Genomic DNA, 6053 nt, shown 5'->3' with positions numbered 1-6053 from the left:
TTTCCTTTCCTTTCCTTTCCTTTCCTTTCCTTTCCTTTCCTTTCCTTTCCTTTCCTTTCCTTTCCTTTCCTTTCCTTCTCTTTCTTTCTTTCTTTCTTTCTTTCTTTCTTTCTTTCTTTCTTTCTTTCTTTCTTTCTTACTTACTTTCTTTTCTCCTCCTCCTTCTTCTTTTTGAGTTAGAAATTCCCAAATTGTCAGTGGCTTCTAATCTTTTCTCTACTTTCAAATAGCTGATCTTTCAGTTTTTAAAGCAATTTGTATGGTTATTAGCAAAGGGAATATTAAACTGAGTTATTTTCCATTATATGAAACAAGATTTTTTCCTTTTCAGTTGATACATTAAAGCTTTAGCTTTGACTCTCAACTTGATTAGAGTCAGAGCTATCTAGAAGATTAATAAAGCAAGAGGCCAGCAAGATGGCTCAGTAGAGTAAGTGCTTGCCTGGCAAGTGCAAGGGCTTGAATTTAATCCTGGTTCCACCAAAAAAAATAATAATAAAATAAAGCACACGTCTGGATGTGTCCCTAGGAATGCTTCCCATGTAAGATGCACATGGAGCAGCAAACCAAAGGAGGAAATATTTTCCTGATTATGAAGGACACTATCCAATAGGCTTGCATGGAAAGAAAAAAGACAAAGTGAGTCTGTGCTTCAGAAGGTCCATGCTGTTTGAGCAAGTGTCTTCTGCTACTGTCACTGCTTTTACCCACCAGATTTTAGACTCTAGATTCTTTAGCCTTTTAAGTATGCTAATAACTGTTCCTAAGGATTTTGACATTTATTTATGTTGGTGAAACCAGTCCCCATAAAACATACACACTATTTTCAGAACTTCATTGTATATCCTTTTACCTCTTCCCAGACTGTAAACTCATTTCTTGATTTAAAAAGCATTAATTTTGTCTACTTTTGACAATATAAGTATACTAAAAGTATATTTATATGAATGGTTTTCTTACAGGACATGTTTCCTATAAGACTTAGCTCTACTTTTGTTTATACTTCTGGGTCAGCTTTCTGTTGCTATAACAAAATACTTGATACAATCAAAAGAAGAAAGGTTTCTAAAAATGTTTTTGGAGGTTCTAGCCCGTGGTAATATAGCTTCATTGTGCTGAGGACTGTGATGGGAAGAACATTCTAGTAAGGAGAATGTGATCGGAAAAAGCTATCTCATGACATCTGGGAAACAGAATGAGAGAAAGAAGAAAGGAGGAAGATTCCAATATCCCCTCTAAAGTACTCTTCTAGCGATCTGTTTATTACAACTAGGTACAATTTCTTAAATGTACCTCAGGTAGACAACCAAGAGTCTAGCACATGGTCATTATCAGTAAACAGAATTATTACTGTTGTATAAGTAAACATCATATATAATTGATAATTTAAAATTTATTTAAAAACCTATGAGATAGCCCTGTTACAACTAGATACCACAGAAAATAAGTGGTTTTCCCAAGTGTGTTTAATTACATAGTGCTAGTCTCTATTCTATATTCTTTCAACTGTTATATTGTCTCCTTACGTCTAGCCAGCATGTTATCCAAATGTTGATATATGGAGAAAGTTGGGAAGACTCAGTGAATTAGAAATTTCTGATGATATAAAGAGAATGAGATATTTGTATACATTATGAGTCTTTAATCAATGATTCAATGAGAAGAAAGATTTGTACTAATATTGTTTAGACAGGATATCGTGTCTGCATCTTGTACTATGAATGACTATTACAAAGATAACAATATGCAATGTATTAATTATTGTAACTGTCCTACTCACCTGTTTTGAAACTGTCTCATTGCTATTTCTTTCTCAATAAAATTAATTAGTGAGATATTTAACCATGTTCTTTCTACATTTGTGTGGTCCTTCTATTATTTTTCTAATATTTTCTAAAAATCATTCAGCAATATTGATCCATTTATTTTTAGTGAAACATATATTTCTAGGATTTATGTAGAAGAAATATTTCATCTGTATAAATCATTCACTTTTACTTGCCCCATTCACTCTAAACACATCCACTAGGTAAAATGTCAGTGTATATATTTTAATACTTAATAGTTTTGGGAATCTCTGGTGTACACACACATTCTATTAAAACCCTGTAGACTATTTAGTTTCTTCAATCATTCATATGGGCCATTACTTGCCAAATGTTAATGTGACATCTGCTCTACTTAATTCCAGTAAATATCAGGAACTTTTATGCACACAAACAGTTTATCATACATATGGCATCAATTTGTTCTGAGACAAGTCATTTGTGCAAATAGTCCATGTTCTTATTTACTGAGATTTATATCAAGCTTAACTAAACACTTTCCCTCAAAGGTCTTAGATTTTCAATCCAGAAGCTCTATAATCTCTCATGCTATTTCCTGATATCCCCAATTTAAGGCTGAGTATTAATTAGCCATGTTCAGAAACTCACCATTATGAGGTGGAATTCCCATCAAAAATTAATATGTGTTTATAGAATTTCCTAATATAAGGAAATCATGTTAGGACAATGTGGAAGAAGTAAAGTGTAATTAAAAGTAAGTTATTAAAATATAGTAAGATATACCTGACCATTCAGGTTTTCAAGGTTAATGAAATTATTTCATTCATACAAACCAAAAATAAATCATATTAAGTAATAAAGAATTTTTGTTATACAGCTAAAATTTTATCTTTGTTTTCTACCTAAAGAAATTTTTCAAAAAAGAGAAAGTTTTCTACTGCCAAATGTTTTATCAAGCAAAATATTTTAACTTCTATAATTACAACTCCTAAAATTAACCTTTCTATATTTTTATTGTTTCCACCAGAAAATATAACTTTGCCTTTATCTGTGTGATGCTTCAGCTAATTCTAAGCTAGATGGTCAGAACAAGTATTTGTTCATTTTCTTTTCCTCATCATTTTATATTCAGAGCCTAATAGAGTACTTTCATGGATCAGGGGATCAATAATAGGATGCGAGAAGTATTGTGCTATAAATTCAGCTTTCCAAAATTTCAGGAGATTGTGTTTGCTTAAATAGATAACTGATCAGGAATATGTGAGGAAAGAGTATGCATATCATATTGACTAGGAGAAAAATCCTTAAGTGTCAAAAAATCATTTAGGAAGAAGTCTAAAAATGATATGGTGTGGCCAGTGAGATAGCTCAGCAGTCTAGAGTACCTGCTTAGGCAAGTTTAGGCTGCTGCAGGAATAGTGGCTCAGTCTCTGGCACCACATGCTGCACTGGTTTCTCCCCCAGTGGGGCTGAGCCACCCACCAAAAAAAAAAAAAGTAAGAGAAAGATATTCTGTTAAAATTAATATTAGCCAAGTTAAAGATTTTTACATTTTAAGATGAATAAAAGTTCAGATTGGAAAAAATAGTTAAAAGGTTCAGGGCAACACTATAGAGAATCCCACAAGCAGCTCTTCTATTGTTTAGCCTAGAGCTCTAACTCCTATACAAAGATGTATCTGATGAACTCAACATTACTCTGTCATAGGTAAAGGATCTTATGTTCCTATTATTTGTTAGCTGTTGTTGTATGAAATAAAATATCGTCTTACTATTTCAAATTTGTTTTTTAGTTTTTTAAATGTATTTTGTATAGGATCTCACTATGAAGCTCAGACTACTCACGATCTTCTTGTTTTCAAGCCTTCCAGTGTTAGGATTACAGGCATGTGCCACCATGCCCAGACTCAGTCTTTGAATTTGTTATTTAAAAGACTTAAAAGAAGTCTGTATGGAGATAGAAGATATACTTAGCTCTTTTAAACTCTTTTTTTTTCAAAGTTTTATTGATTTTTAAACTCTTTTGAACCTAGTTTCCATGAGATATTTTTTACTAAAAATACTCTCCATATAGGTAATATTCACTGTATATATATGTTGTGTTATATATACACAGTATTACAAATATCTATATATGCAATATATATAAATAAATATATGACTGCACATAGAGAAATGGCTTTTTATATAATATTGTATGTCTAGATATATAGTTTAACATATAGATATTTGTAAATATACAGATATCTAAACACAGTAGAAAGATGTACCAAAATGTGCAGTGATCTCTCCCCCTTAAGTTAGTTTCTTTCTTTCTTTCTCTTTCTTTCTTTCTTTCTTTCTTTCTTTCTTTCTTTCTTTCTTTCTTTCTTTCTTTCTTTTTTTTTTTTTGGTGGAACCAGGGGTTGAACTCAGGCCCTTGCGTTTACCAGGCAAGTGCTTATTCTACTGCGTCATCTTCCTGGCCCCTCCCTCTTAAGTTTCTGTTGCTTTAAGGATAACAAAAATAAAAGAGAATGTGAAGGTAAAGATAGAGAAAAAAAATCTTTCTAAATAAGGAGAGGAAGAGGGGTAGGAGGGTAAGAAGGAAAATAGGAACACGAGAGAAACTAAAGGTAGAAGTTCCCTATGTGATCAATCTGTCTATCTATCTGTCCGTCTGTCCATCTGTCCATCCATCCATCCATCCATCCATCCATCCATCCATCCATCCATCCATCCATCCATCCAATTACCTTAATAAAAAATAAGAGACACAATCTACAATCACAAAGATGATTGGTGGAAAACTTCAGTGAGAACCCATTATCTAACTTATTGAATACTTTTCTTTAAGTTTGATTATTATCCACATTGAAATATATCTCTTTTTAAGGCAAAGGCAGAAATCCTGTCCCTAGAACTAGGGCTGCATTCCTCCAATCAGAACCTATATTTTTTATTTTTTCTCTTATTTTCCCTATCTTTTTGCTTTATCTCCATCTATATTTCCACCTCTACAACTTACGCTTTTTGTCATACTTTCTTAATTCTATTTCCCAACCATAACTGTAACTTGAGGAAGAGAAGCTGTATGTGTATCTTTGTGTGTGTGTGTACCCTGAACCATTTCTATTATAAATTGTATGCCTTATAATCTTTTCACATTTTCATATATTTTAAGAACAACACCCTTTTCTTTGATAACCATAGCATGTTATCATTTTCAAAATTAGAAAATTTGCTAGTGTGTAATATATGTACAGTTCAAGCCCAGCAAGATATCTCAGAGGATTAAGGGCCTGCTTAGGCAAGCACAGGGACCAGGTTTGATCCCTGGCACCACATGCTGCACCAGTCTTGTCCCCAGGCAATCTGAGCTGACCAGGGAGACCTGGAATGGTGGCGCAGGTCTGTAATCCCAGCCCTGGGGAAGTGGAAGCTGAAAACAGGAGGATCACTACAAGTCTGAGCTGTGTAGTGAGACCCTGTAGCAAATACATTAGAAAAAAATAATAAATTAAATTTTAAAAATTATACAATTCAATTGCTTACTCTGAGAACTTTATTCACATACTGTCTCCAAAATGCCCATTCTAGGTTTTGTTTTGATGTAGTCTAAGACCTAATTCAAGGTTTCATACCACCCTTTTTTGTCATGTCATTTCTATTTTGTGAAAGATAAAATTCTTTTGTGTGTGTGTGTGTGTGTGTGTGTGTGTGTGTGTGTGTGTTTTAGGCAAGGGTCTACAGGATGTTCAGTGTCTCACTACTAGATTGGACTCAGTGATCTGCCTGTTTACAGCCTCCCCAAGAGCTGGGATTACAGGCACGTGCCACCACCCCCAATCTCAATTGACATCTCTGCATGTCCCTGGGGCAAGTTCAGCATGCCGGCCTGGGGATTGGAACCCCTGGCCTCTGTGCTTGCTTGCAAGTTCTTTAATCCGCTGAATTATTTAGCTGGCCCTGTGAAAGATAAAATTCTGACTTGATAGAAGAAAGGTTGTTATTTCTGTCTGCTTCTGAAAGAAATCTGCAATCTAATATGTCAAGCAGCCTCTAAGAACTTCTATCCTAGGTGTCTGCAAGGAAGAGAAAAAGAAGGCAATAATGCTGGTGCTATAATTAAAATATTGTTGGTCTTACAAACCCATTGGCAGGTGATCCCTGTTCTGAAGCAAAGTGTCACCGAGCTCTAGAAGAAAAAGGACAATTTGTGTATGAATTTTATTTACCTTGGTTCAGAGTATCTGAGTGTGGAGTCACAAAATATACTAAATATTAT

Source organism: Octodon degus, unplaced genomic scaffold (assembly GCF_000260255.1).
Source record: "Octodon degus isolate 3935 unplaced genomic scaffold, OctDeg1.0 scaffold00094, whole genome shotgun sequence".
In the NCBI taxonomy this organism is placed as follows: domain Eukaryota; kingdom Metazoa; phylum Chordata; class Mammalia; order Rodentia; family Octodontidae; genus Octodon; species Octodon degus.
Note: the sequence above shows the minus strand (reverse complement) of the source record.